We start from the raw sequence: 15,233 nt of genomic DNA, 5'->3' as shown, positions 1-15,233 counted from the left end.
TATATACTTCATTAATTATCGCGATGGTTGTGATTGGTTTATGGAAACAAGGGTTCATTTTTGATGATTTGCATTTTATGGATTACCATGATGGTTATGATTGATTGATTGAAACGAGGGTTCATATTTGATGATTCATTCTTCATTGATTACTTTGATGGTTATGATTGGTTGATTGAAATGAGGGTTCATATTTGATGATTCATTCTTCATTGATTACTTCTGATGGTTATGATTGGTTGATTGAAACGAGGGTTCATATTTGATGATTCATACTTCATTGATTACTTTGATGGTTATGATTGGTTGATTGAAATGAGGGTTCATATTTGATGATTCATTCTTCATTGATTACTTTGATGGTTATGATTGGTTGATTGAAATGAGGGTTCATATTTGATGATTCATACTTCATTGATTACTTTGATAGTTGTGATTGATTTATTGAAACGAGGGTTCATATTTGATGATTCATTCTTCATTGATTACTTTGATGGTTATGATTGGTTGATTGAAATGAGGGTTCATATTTGATGATTCATTCTTCATTGATTACTTCTGATGGTTATGATTGATTGATTTAAACGAGGGTTCATATTTGATGATTCATACTTCATTGATTACTTTGATGGTTATGATTGATTGATTGAAACGAGGGTTCATATTTGTTGATTCATACTTCATTGATTACTTTGATGGTTATGATTGGTTGATTGAAATGAGGGTTCATATTTGATGATTCATACTTCATTGATTACTTTGATAGTTGTGATTGATTTATTGAAACGAGGGTTCATATTTGATGATTCATTCTTCATTGATTACTTTGATGGTTATGATTGATTTATTGAAACGAGGGTTCATATTTGATGATTCATACTTCATTGATTACTTCTGATGGTTATGATTGATTGATTGAAACGAGGGTTCATATTTGATGATTCATACTTCATTGATTACTTTGATGGTTATGATTGGTTGATTGAAACGAGGGTTCATTTTTGATGATTCATACTTCATTGATTACTTTGATGGTTATGATTGATTGATTGAAACGAGGGTTCATATTTGATGATTCATACTTCATTGATTACTTTGATGGTTATGATTGATTGATTGAAACGAGGGTTCATATTTGATGATTCATACTTCATTGATTACTTTGATGGTTATGATTGGTTGATTGAAATGAGGGTTCATATTTGATGATTCGTACTTCATTGATTACTTTGATGGTTATGATTGATTGATTGAAACGAGGGTTCATATTTGATGATTCGTACTTCATTGATTACTTTGATGGTTATGATTGATTGATTGAAACGAGGGTTCATATTTGATGATTCGTACTTCATTGATTACTTTGATGGTTATGATTGGTTGATTGAAATGAGGGTTCATATTTGATGATTCATACTTCATTGATTACTTTGATAGTTGTGATTGATTTATTGAAACGAGGGTTCATATTTGATGATTCGTACTTCATTGATTACTTTGATGGTTATGATTGATTGATTGAAACGAGGGTTCATATTTGATGATTCATACTTCATTGATTACTTTGATGGTTATGATTGATTGATTGAAACGAGGGTTCATATTTGATGATTCATACTTCATTGATTACTTTGATGGTTATGATTGATTGATTGAAACGAGGGTTCATATTTGATGATTCATACTTCATTGATTACTTTGATGGTTATGATTGGTTGATTGAAATGAGGGTTCATATTTGATGATTCATTCTTCATTGATTACTTTGATGGTTATGATTGGTTGATTGAAACGAGGGTTCATATTTGATGATTCATACTTCATTGATTACTTTGATGGTTATGATTGATTGATTGAAACGAGGGTTCATATTTGATGATTCATACTTCATTGATTACTTTGATGGTTATGATTGATTGATTGAAACGAGGGTTCATATTTGATGATTCATACTTCATTGATTACTTTGATGGTTATGATTGGTTGATTGAAATGAGGGTTCATATTTGATGATTCATTCTTCATTGATTACTTCTGATGGTTATGATTGATTGATTGAAACGAGGGTTCATATTTGATGATTCATACTTCATTGATTACTTTGATGGTTATGATTGGTTGATTGAAATGAGGGTTCATATTTGATGATTCATTCTTCATTGATTACTTTGATGGTTATGATTGAGTGATTGAAACGAGGGTTCATATTTGATGATTCATACTTCATTGATTACTTTGATAGTTGTGATTGAGTGATTGAAACAAGGGTTCATTTTTGACAAGTTATATACTTCATTAATTATCGCGATGGTTGTGATTGGTTTATGGAAACAAGCGTTCATTTTTGACAAGGTATATACAGTACTTCATTTATTATCGCGATGGTTGTGTTTGAGTGATTGAAATAAGGGTTAATTTTTGTGATCAGTTCTAATTCATTGATTAACATGATGGTCATGATTAAACGATTGTAACAAGGGTTTATTTATAATGAGTATATCCCAAAGCTTTCATGGTGGAATCGGTAACTAAGCCATTTTGGATGATAATTTTTGTAATTAATGTTTTTGGTCAGTGTTAGCTCATTTCAACCCTTAATCGAGCTTAAATGCCACTAAATAACCATTACTAAGTGGGTTTCATCAAACCACTTTGAAATTTTAAAGGGCTGCTGCTGTCAGAACTAACTTTGTGCTCATGATTTCATGGTGTCCCTGTGGAAAGACAAAAACAACCAAGAACTAGAGAGTTCATATAACACGATACCCCGTGCAGTGTTCGAGTATATACAGGAGGGCCTTGCCATTCACAGGGGTCACATTCTTGAAGATCCCTGTGAACCACAAATCTGCAAACTCATGCGGTAATGGGGAAAATGGGGTTAAGGATTTCAACTTTAAAATATGTCAAAACTGAACCCTTAATTAACATGATTGTGCATTGTTTTTATGCTATTTTCTTTCATGAACAAGAGAGTTATTAAAAACATAAAATAAATTATTATTTTCCTTTATTAAAAACATAAAATAATTTATTTTCTTGAGTTATTATTAATTAGTATGCAACCTGTGGCTGCTGGTTCCATCGTTACTGGAAGTATGGCTGTTCTGCTGATGCGGTGCCCCCTGTTCACATTAAGCTGCTACTCATTTTTCCGATCTCGGTAGGATGACAGGTTGAGGGAACCCACTGGGTGTTGTTTAACGGCACGACGGATTCAAATTCAAGAGCCTAATATCTTTAGCAAGGCACGTTAACCGTTATGCCAACACCAGGCTTATTTTCCAGTATGAAGAACATAAAACAAAGTTTATTTTCTTGAGTTATTAAGATCACAAAACTTACAAGTTATAATAACGAGCGACACCTGTGGAAAAACCCCCATTTAAAAACATACAAGTTAATAGGAAAATGTGAGTGTACAAAACATGTAACAAAAAGTACAAAGTATAAAACTACCCTCAGAAGTACTGTATCTAAAGGTAAGGCTGTGGTAAAAGAGCAAATGAGGTATCACAGGGTAACAATGGTCCACGGTTTCATTGCGAGTTTGGATTTCATTAGGTGTATCTATTCACGACGGGCTGGACAACAGAGTTAGATGACCCACACACACAATAAACATTTAAAATTAAAACGATTTGTCACTAAAAAGGTTAATTATTTTTTAGTACATCTTATTCTGTCATGTGAAATCATCCAAGCATCGGAGGAAGGTCAGTCGGACATGGAAAGGAATGGCAGACATACAGGAACATACTTAAAAAAATTGGCTATAACAATTTAAAGGAATCAATAAATCAATAAAGAAAGGAGAATCAATAAATGGATATAAACTTGTCAAGGTCCATCACGTGGTGATGTATTGTCCAAACTTCAGATATGAAGTCAATTGACAAGCATGTAAATGATATGCTCAAAAAACCCGATTCGGTATGATATAATAAATAATGATGATGACGATAAACTTAATCTAATAATGCGTTGGCAATGTTGATGTGGCGACAATAACTATGACTTGATGGAGATGATGGTACAATAGCCATAATGGCAGAATCTTCTTTACCCCGAGAAACATATGCCTCGCCCTCTAATGCTTTTTATCGATATATTGCATGGTTCTTGGAAGTATTTATTAGAACGATTTTTCATGCAGTCTTCAACTATATATTTAAATTTTAAAAAGAAAGAACGATCAGAGATTGCAGACTCTCACCAGGACTTGTTTTGTGTGGCAAATAAATGGAAGGATGTACTAAATAAAAGGTCGTTGATTGCAAATGAAAGGTTTAAATGGTTTAGTCTATTTGTAAATGTGTAAAGGTTACATGTCTGAAAAATTGTAAAGGTCAAATGGTCTGGAGGTCTTAAGGTTGAAAGGTGTAAAGGTCTGAAAAGGTCAAAATCGGTATATAGGGTCAAAATGGTCTAAATGTCTTAAAATGTCACTTCCGTTTCCGGTCCCTGGAGCAAGGAAGCGTCTTCGACCTCTGCACGGCAGCAAAGTTATAGTATTTTTTCCATTCGTGTCTTCGTCAATTTCTACTCGTTTTTTATTGTGCATGTGTTGCAGTGTGCTTTCTAGTTGGTGTTGATTTGCAATTCTTGCAAACTTTTGTATAATATAATCGTTTTCTGTTCCACCGCGTGCGCGGCCTGGTTTCTCTCGGCTTCCCTACCCCCATAGGTGTTCTGTGAATTTAAGTTCTTTCCTTCGCTGTATTGCTTATTTCTTAGATTTTCTCTTGTCCCCCTAACTTCCCCGAACATCGACCACTTGTCTAACGTTTTAAATACCGTCTGGCAAATACCGTAATTAATCGTGTTCTGCTCCTCGTGTGCGGCCTTGTACCCCCGTCGTTGTTTGCTAACTTAAGTCCCCTACTTTGTGTTTTGCTTGGCTCTTAGATTTTTCCCCTCTACCCCGAACATAATACTCTTTGTCTGACGTTTTAAATCCCCACCCCTCCCCAAAAAACCCAAATTTTAAAAATAATAACCAAAAACATTTATTTTTCCTTTCTCCACGTGTGCTGTTGTCTCATCCTGTACTTCTGTCCAGGTGTGCTGTTCGCCCCGCCCCCATTATCTCCTTGCTATCTGGAAGTATTCTAACATGGTGGGTCAATGGCCCCTTGGATAACGCATTAAACTCCCAAGCTGGGGATTGTGGGTTCAAATCCCGTCTGAGTTGAATATTTTTTCCCCTTACTTTTTCAAGTCTTTTATATTGTCTTGAATAAAGTCTTGCACGATGAACAAATGCATTTTGTTTGTATTTAAAATGTATCTTGTGAAAAATGCCAGGGGCATAGAAAAGGCCCCTTTATATGGGATGTGCCATATGGGAAACTATAGAAAAGAAGGGACATTCTTGGGTAAGATGCCAGGGGCATAGAAAAGGCCCCTTTATTTAAGGGTATGTGCCATGTGGCAAAGTAGAGAAAAGAAGGGACATTCCATAGCTTGTAGAAAATGCCAAACAATACAAAATATGGGGCATTCAAAAAATCTCGTGTGCATGCTGGACAATTATTAATAATTAATAATTAATTATTATAATTAATTATTAATTAATTATTACTGGACAATAATTTACTGGACTGGACAATAATAATATTACTGGACAATAATTATTACATATTAATTAATCCCTTGTGTTCTGGGGAGGAACCAAGTAATGCTCGAGAAAGGCTCATTTAAAAGGGCGCCCTACATCTAGCAAATAAAATACATCTACTTATTCATGCAGCTGTATGAATCAAATTGGTGCCCCTTTTAGTTTATGGGATTAGATGATGGGCATTGATGATCCAAAGGTGTCCTTCGCGAACAGTAGGCGAGCTTCGCCAGCACCCTGGACAAATTCCTTTTTCCTGCACCAACTACTGCTGAGAATGCAATGGTAAACCACCCAGTACGATCTTTGCCAAGAAACGGCTTTGGCAGCACCTACGCCACATGAATATGGTACATCAGAATCAGAATATGTGTGCTTGTGTATGTTTGTGCATATGGCTTCGGCATATGTTTGTGCATATGGCTTGTGTATGGCTTCGGCAGCACCTACGCCACATGAATATGGTACATCAGAATCAGAATATGTGTGCTTGTGTATGTTTGTGCATAAATATTGGCACCCTCACACTTTTTTCAAATAATGCACCATTTCTTCCAAAAAATTGTTGAAATGAAGAAACTTTTTGGTATCCACATATGTATCTATTTGGTTTGCGGTGGAACAAAATAAAAAAAGCTGAAAAAAATACGAAATCTTAGCTTATTCCACACAGAAATCCTAAAATGGCCTGGACAATATTATTGGCACCTTTTAGAAGTTGTTGGAAATACTTAGATTTCAAGCAGGTGATTCTCCTTTACTTTGGGATTGAACTCACCCGTGGTGAGTTGCAGGTGCCTGCAATATAAAGATAAAAATCACTCATTCAACTAGTTTGAAAAGAGAAAAGGAGTCATTCTGTTGTATTGTGTCACGGTATGTACCGCAATGACCATGGAGAAAAGAAAGACAACCAGAGAATTGTCTGAGGAGGTCAGACACAAGATTGTAGCCAAGGATGGACAATCTCAAGGCTACAAGTCCATCTCCAGAGACCTTGATGTTACTGTGTCCACCGTACACAATGTTATCAGGGAGTTCAGGCCCATGGCACCGTAGTCAACCTACCTGGATGTGGCCACAAGAGAAAAGTTGATCGAAGATTGCATCGAAGGATTGTTCGAATGGTGGAGAAAGGACCTCGATCAACTGCCAAACAGATTCAAGCTGACCTTCAGACACAAGGTACAACAGTTTCAACTTGCACCATCCGTCGCCAACCCAATGAAAGGGTTTTCTATGGTCGGAGACCCAGGAGGACCCCACGGCTGAGAGAGAGACATAATAAAGCCTGAGTGGAGTTTACCAAAACACACCTGAGCAAGCCAAAATCCTTCTGGGAGAATGTCCTGTGGACAGATGAGACCAAATTAGAGGTTTTTCGTAAAGCACATCATCTCTATGTTTATAGAAAACAAAATGAAGCCTTCAAAGAAAAGAACACCTTCCCTACAGTCAAACATGGAGGAGGTTCAGTGATGTTTTGGGGTTGCGGTGCTGCCTCTGGCACTGAATGTGTGCATGGCATCATGAAATCAGGAGATTACCCAGTTAAATGTGCAAAGTTGAACCCAGTGTCAGAAAGCTGGGTCTCCGTCGAAGGTCATGGGTCTTGCCGCAGGACAATGACCCCAAACACACTTCAAAAAGCACCCAGGAATGGTTCAACACAAAACGCTGGACTGTTCTGAAGTGGCCAGCAATGAGTCCAGATCTAAATCCCATTGAACCCCTGTGGCGAGATCTGAAAACAGCAGTTGGGAGAAGGCACCCTTCAAATCTGGGAGAACTTGAGCAGTTTGCACAAGAAGAGTGGGACAAACTGCCAGTATAGAGGTGAAGGAAGCTGATTCATGGCTATAGGAAGTGCTTGACTGCAGTTATTTTGTCTAAAGGTTGTGCTACCAAATATTAAGTCTGGGATGTCAATAATTTTGTCAATTCCATTTCTTTTTATTTCCTGATTTAAAAGGATATAATGAGTTCTGAATCAATAACAATGTTCTGTAATATTAACAGTGAAAGAAAGAATTGTGGAGACCAAATACTTATTTTTACTTATTTATAGAGTAAAAGATTTCAACTTATTTTCGAGAAAATTGTGAGTTATTTGAAAAAAGTGCAAGGGTGCCAATATTTTTGGCCACAACTGTATGTTTATATATGTGTTTGTGTATGTGCACATATGTATATTTTAAAATACTGAGATGGATTTGCCTGATTTCACATTCCCACCAACTTGTGGTTTGTGATGTTGTGATTTCAGGTTCAAATCCCACATACTTTGTAAATGTGTCCTTTGTGTACTAATGTTCTTGTAATTAATGTGCAGTAAAAGTACATTGGTATTTTATTCTGTCCTTATCCTACATGTGATGTGTACACAAGCTTTGCCATGAGCTGTATGTGGCATTTAAAGAAGAGGGTTAGTTGGGGCTTTTTATGATGTGGAATTTGGTATTTTGAATTTTTCAATTTGATTTCCATGTTTCATTTAAATCCTTATCTCGCTCTTAATTTCCTTCCTTTATGATGAAGTGAGTGGCCTTTCATGAAAAAATATTTCCAGAACCAGAAGCGAAAGTGCAATGAGGACGGACGTAGAAATGTACAGATCGACACACAAAGACAGCCACGCACAGACTTCCAGATAAGATGTAGCCCCTCGCTAAGCAAGGGTCCTGGACTCTTTGAGTCGCTCAAGCCGACATTGTGTGCTTCTGGGAGGTGTCAGAAGCCAAAGCAAGCGATCGTTTTTGGCGGAAATCGCCTGAATTGGCGCATCTCAGAGGCTCGGCATGTGGTCTCTAAGCTGAACCTTTTCAACTCGCCGGGACACAGGGAGGGAGGGTGGGCTCACAAGTCCAATGAAGGCCTGGACTATTAAACGGGAGGAAAACGTGTGAGTGCTTCGACTGAGTGGATTGAGTGTAAAGCGGCGTATTGCCGTACTTATTTACAGTTGCCCTTTACATGATGCCCCTTGGAATTACACTCTCATTCTTCACTTATAACTTCTTTTGATTATAAGCAAGGTCGTTTGGGTAAAAGTCTTTTTATAATGTCAATACCTCAATCAACGTCCTGTTTGATCTCGTCTGCCAAATTCCCAGTCTCTGAGTTGATGCTCTAACCGAAAAGCCATCATGTTTGGTGGAATTTACTGCAGACACCCCCTTGCTTAAAATAATTTCCCATTTCTACTCCATTGTATATAATTGCATAAATTGACATGTTAATCTTGTGTTGAGGTAGTTGCCTTAAAACAACTTGCATTCGCCTCCTGGAAGGAAAATCCAACTGGAGGCAATCTCAGATCATTCCACAAAGTCCCCAACAAGTGTGTCTACTCTCAGGAGAGGCAGAAAACAACATCCGTCAAACTTCCAAAAATGAACTTTCAAACTTGTCTCCCTCCTCGAGAACCTGGTGGTGTCTTGTCAAATCTGTCCATGAAGTATGCTCCCTTTCCATTTCTTCCCCCACATCCAATGGAACCACAGTTGACTCCACTCATTAAAAGGCCGAACGCCTCAATTCTGTGTTTGCTTCCAAATCTCATGTACCTAAACCCCCCCTCTCTCTCTACTCCCCCCCCCCCCTCTTTCCAGTCAAACCCAACTGCTCCTGGAGTCTGTGTATTTTACACCTAAGAAGGTAGAGAAGTTTCTTTCAACCCTCAACTCTGACTCTGCCATTGGACCGGACGGTATCAGCGAACATATCCTAAAAACCTGCTCTGCTCTTTTTACACTTTGTCTCTTTGCCTTTGTCACCCTGTCATTTACCTGGGATCATCTTCCATCTTTTTTGTAAATCAGCCAACATCGCTGCCTTAAATAAAAAGGTGCAAAAACTCATCCCCTTAATTACAGACTAATTAGCTTACTTCCAAATCATCAGCAAGGTCTTGGAATCCATCATCACAGTTGATATAAAATCATTACTTTTCTCCAACATCCGCATCTCAGATCATCAACTTGGATTCAGACCAGGTCACGCTACCTTGGATATGCTGCTTCTACTCTCCCAACAATGGATGGAGGCCCTCAATGTCAGACTTGAGATCAAGGCCCTCAATGTCAGGCCATCTCTCTGGACATACTGTATCTCATGCTTTCAACACAGTCTGGCATCCTGCCTTGCTCTCCAAACTGTCTGCCTGTGGAATCTAAGGCCAACTCCACTCTTGGATTACTGACTTTCTCCACTCTCGTAGTCAACATGTGGCTCTCAATGGAACCCTTTCTTCTCCTCTCCTTGTCAAGGCTGGAGTACCCCCAAGGCAGTGTTCTAGGCAACCCATCCTATTCCTAATCTTCATCAATGATCTCTCTGACTCTCCAGAAAAATCTTCTTTATGTCTTCGTTGATGACTCCATCCTCTGCCATGACATCCCTCATCCTTCTGAAAAACAGGCAGTGGCCTCTTTCCTTTCCCTCAGACCTTGACAAAAATCAAAACTGGTCAAACACTTGGAATACACTGTATCTTTCAATTTTTTTTATTTTATTTTTTTTATTTTTTTTTGTATACAAGATCGAGGCTCGTGAAAGAGCGAACATTAATCACACAGAAAGACAAACCGACACATAAAACATATAACATCGGGAGCGGTAGACAAGATGGGGAGAGAGGGGGAAGGACACAAACACAACATTTGAGAGCAGGGACCGAGAGACCGAGAGACATGGAGACATCGAGAGATCTCAGAGAGGGCGAGGGCTTTGGGGGGGGGGGGGGGCATGGGAAGGGGGCGGTGGGAGAGGTATAAAACATATGGACACTGCCAGGACTTCCAGGAAAGAAGTTGGAATTTCAAACAAGGTGGATCTGGGGTGAATTAGCAGGGGTAGAAAAGATCAAGGTTTTGGATGGGGGAAGATAAGAGATGGTGGTGAACAGCTGTTTTAAAGACCTGGAGGGAGGAGTGGGATTGAAGGGAGTGAGGGAGTTTGTTCCAGAGGCGGGAAAAAAGAGGAATGAAAGAGTGAAGGTGAGCAGAGAGCCGAGATTTCGGCAGTTTAACCATCAGAGGGTTGCTGGCAGATCTTGTGCGACCTGTAGGAATATTTGGGGGACAGAGCACAGAGAGAGCTGGGGGTGCAAGGCCGGAGAGGAGTCGGTAGAAGACAGAAAGACCACCTACCTGCCTGCGGTGAGTGAGTGAAAGGCCCTCAGAGATAGCTTCATCGCGGGAGATTCCAATAATTCTGAAAGCTTTGGTTTCAAGAGCGTGAAGCCGAGCTAGGTGTGAGGCAGGAGCACCGGCCCATAGGGGAGAACAGTATTCCATTGAGCTGCGAATGAAAGCCTTGTATGTGGTGAGGAGCTCAGGTGTGCCGAGGAAGGACTTCGCACGACGGAGGATGCCCAGTCGGCGACTGGCTTTGGAGGCCAGCTTGGAAATGTGGTTTTCCCAAGAAAGATCATGGCAGATAGTGAGACCCAAAATCTTGAGCGACAGAACTTCTTGGAGAGGATTGTTGAGAAAGTAGATGGGAGGGTTGTCCAGTCGATCTTTTCGGAGAGACATAGTAAGAGTGTGAGATTTGTCAGGATTGAAAGACATGTTCCACTTGTTTGACCAGTCTGTGATTTTGTCCAGGTCTTCAGAGAGTGAGGAGGCAGCAGACTGCCGATCTGAGGGAAGAGGAATGGAGCGACAGAGAGTGGAGTCATCAGCAAAGAGATAGAGAGGATTTTCGAGAGAGTCAGAGAGATCATTGATGAAGACCAGAAAAAGCACGGGGCCCAGAACACTGCCTTGGGGAACTCCAGCCTGAACAGGAAGAGGAGATGAGAGAAACCCATTCAGGGCCACACGTTGACGACGACTAGAGAGGAAGTCCGCCAGCCATGCGTGGAGATTTCCATGGATACCAAAGGAGGAGAGTTTGGTGAGCAGAGCGGGGTGCCAGACCGTGTCGAAGGCACGTGATATGTCGAGGGAGACAGCTCTAATTTCCTGTTTGGCATTGAGGACCTCCATCCATTGTTGAGACAGCAGAAGCAGCATGTCCAGAGTAGAGTGACCTGGTCTGAAACCAAATTGATGATCAGAGATCAAGCCATTGGAGAAGAGGAAAGATTTCATATCCGAAGCAATGATGGATTCCATGACTTTGCTGATAATTGGGAGAAGGCTGATTAGTCTGTAGTTGCTAGGATCTGTTTTTGCACCTTTTTTGTGCAAAGCGGTGATGTTGGCTGATTTCCAAGCAGATGGCAGTTGACCCTGAGCAAAAGAGAGGGTGAAGAGAACAGAGAGAGGGTGAGATAGAGCAGCAGAGCAGGATTTTAGGACCCGTGGGCTGATGCCGTCGGGTCCAGTTGCAGAATCAGAGTCGAGGGTTGACAGAAACTTTTCCACCTTGTCAGGAGGAAAGGACACGGAGTCCAGGAGCAGCAGGGTACGACTGGGTATGGTGGGTACAGAGAGGGATGGGTTTGGGACACAAGATTTAGAGGCAAACACAGAGTTGAGGCATTCAGCTTTTTCACGTGCGGAGTCAGCTGTGTAGCCGTTTGAGGTAAGGGAGGGGATGGAGGGGGAACAAACACCAGAAACGGATTTGACCAGACGCCACCAGGATTTGGAAGAGGGAGACAGATAAGAGAGTTCGGTCTTGAGAATGGAGAGATATTGTTTCCTGGCTCTCCTGAGGGTGGACACACACTTGTTTCGGGCTTTGTGAAAGGAAATGAGATTTCCTTCCGTTGGATTTGCTTTCCAGGAGACGAAGGCAAGTTGTTTCTGGGCAACAGCCTCACCACAAGATTCCGTGTACCATGGACGGGAGGAAGGGTATGACAACTGAAGACGAGATGGGATAAATCTGTGCATGAGAGAGAGCAATTTACTTTGGAAGAATTCCCAGGATGAGTTGATGTCAGAGGTGGTAGAGATGGGAGACCAGTCCAGATGATTGATGGCTGCTTGAAGACCGTGCCAGTTGGCCTGAGTGAAATGCCAGACTCGTCGACGCTGAGCAGGCTCCCTGAGGATGGTCAGAGAGATGTCCACTTTAACAAGGACATGATCAGATGATCCGATCGGAGCAGAAGAAGAGCAGCAGACATTTTCAGGGAAGTTAGTCATAACCAAGTCCAGAAGAGAAGATGTTCCGTTGACTGAGATCCGGGTCGGGAAATTGACAGATTGTGTCAGTCCCAGTGAGTCGCAGAAGTCCTTTGCTGAAGAGCCATGGCTGGTGAGAGAGGTACCCACACCCAGCCAACTGGCATGGTAACAATTGAAATCACCACATATGAGGAAGAGAGAGTTGGGATGAGTAGATAGAAGTTGGTCCATATCATCAGACAGCGAGATGTAGATGGAGTCATCACTGTTTGGTGGACGGTACAACACACATATGAACAAGAGGTGGGAGCGAAGGGGAAGCCGTAGCCAGAGGTATTCCTGGGGGTGAGGTGGAGGGAGTGCAGTGCAGGGCGAGTGAGGAAGAGAGTTTTTGATAAAGATAGCAACCCCGCCTCCAGGACGAGGCTCAGGTCTATCATACCGGAGGAGGGAGTAGCCCGGGAGAGATACTATGGAATCAGAGACATCATAAAGGAGGAAAGTTTCTGTTAAGCAGATCACGTCTGGTTTGACAGAAGCAACCTGTATGGAGAGATCAGTTAAGTTTGAACGAAGGCCCCGGATGTTTGAGGTCCATACCGTTAATGAAGAGGAAGGGGGAGCATCAGATACAGAACAGGGGGGAGGAGGGGTAGGGTAAGATGTGGAAGAGGTGGAAGAGATAGGGAGAGCTGTTGAAGGTGTGTCAGAGATTTCAGAATAGCTCGGAGAAAGGGAAGGATGGGGCGGACAAAAGGTTTGATGGTGATTGGGTGAGCCACAATGAGGTGTTATTTGAGGAGGGGGAAGAGCGAGGCAGAAGGTTGGGGGAGATGGAGGTGAGAGTTTGAAGGGGGAAGAAGCAGGGAGGATGCTTTGAGGAGGGGGAGTGAGAGGGGGGAAATTGAGAAGCAATGAGGGTGGGGAGATTTGAAGGGGAGGGGTGAGGGGGGAGATTGGGAGGGAAGGGACAAGGGGAGGGATTTGAAAGGGATGGGATATGGGGGAGATTTGGAGGGGAGGGGTGAGGCAGGAGTCTAGGAGGGGAGGGGGGAGGGGGCGTCTTGGCGGGGAGGGGTGAGGGGGTAGTTTAGGAGGGAGGGGGCAAGGGGGGAGATTTGAAAGGGATGGGTGATGGGGAAGATTTGGAGGGGAGGGGTGATGGGGAAGATTTGGAGGGGAGGGGTTATGGGGAAGATTTGGAGGGGAGGGGTGAGATTGGATTTTTGAAAGTGTACGATTTATGGGAAACGAACATTTATTGCAAAATGAGTTTCTTGTGACCTTCGAGTTAAAAATACGTTTAAGGACGCTGGATGGAGGATGGAGTGCAGGAGAGTTTAGGGAATGTAGAAAAAAGGCACTATAGGAGATGGATATTTTTTTTGGGATGAATTGATTTGGTGAGCAAGTCGAAAGCAGCCTTTTAAAGAAGAAGAAGAAAAAGGTGTTATAAAATATGACGGAATACATAACTTGAGGGGAAAGTGTAAACATTGAAGGTTAATGAGTGAAAACTATCTGGGGAAATGGGGGAGAAACACGTGGTCGAAGAACGAACGAACGAATAAGAATGAATAAACGAATGAGAACAGAGAAGGAAATGTTTGTTTTTTTTTTTTTTTTTTTTTTTTTTTTTTTTTTTCCCGAGTTGAGATTTACACAAGGAAGTAGGCTATGGGTGAAAAGCCTGGGAATACAGAGAACGAAAGTTATTGGATCACAAACGACGGACCGCTGAGAGAAAAACAAAGCCTCAAGGTTGTACAGTGCACACTGTACAAGGCCTCAAGACACGACACGGCAAACAGACGATCAATTTATGAAAGATAAACACCGAGAAACAACCAAAGTTGCACACAATAACTTCACACACCGAAAGATAAATACAGTTTCGACAAAATACAATTGTGAACAGACTTAACTTCGAAAAACGTGGAGACCGTGTGGAGCTTCGAAAATCCCTCCCACCGTCTCCGAGATCTCGCGAGATCTTCTCCAAGAAGATCTTCTCACACCCCTCTCCAATCTTGAGAAATCTCCCTCTCTCTCTGTGTCTCTGTCTCTGTCTCTCTCTGTCTCTCTCTGTCTCACTCCCCAAACCCTCCAATCTACTTTCTCATTACACCAACCCTCTCGAAGAAGTTCAGTCAGTCAAACTCTTGGGACTCGCTCTCACTATAATCTCTTGGGCAAGCCACATTTCAAAGCTGGCCTCCAAAGCCAGTCGTCGACTGGGTATCCTCCATCGTACAAAATCCTTCCTTGGCACACCTGAGCTCCTATCGACCTACAAGGCTTTCATCCGCAGCTTGATGGAGTACTACTCTTCCCTCTGGGCCGGTGCTCCTGCCTCACACCTTGTTCAGCTTAACACTGTGGAATCCAAGGCTTTCAAGATCATTACAATCTCTCGCAATGAAGCTGAGGCCTATCACTTCGCCAGTCTATGGGCCTATCACTTCGCCATCGCGATCAGGCCGGTGGCCTCTCTGTCTTCTACCGCCTCCTTTCTGATATTGCATCCT

The 15,233-nt window shown here is 41.5% G+C and overlaps 1 protein-coding gene across 1 annotated transcript in view; it reads left to right on the top strand.

Annotated features, from left to right (window-relative positions):
* LOC137432733 (LIM homeobox transcription factor 1-beta) overlaps window positions 1-15,233 on the top strand; it is a 162,097-nt gene that overhangs the window by 46,300 nt on the left and 100,564 nt on the right. The gene's annotated exons all lie outside the window — the stretch shown is intronic.

This window comes from Myxine glutinosa, chromosome 8 (assembly GCF_964187855.1).
Source record: "Myxine glutinosa chromosome 8, kmMyxGlut1.1, whole genome shotgun sequence".
Taxonomy (NCBI): Eukaryota; Metazoa; Chordata; class Myxini; order Myxiniformes; family Myxinidae; genus Myxine; species Myxine glutinosa.
This window is presented reverse-complemented; position numbering and strand designations above follow the sequence as displayed.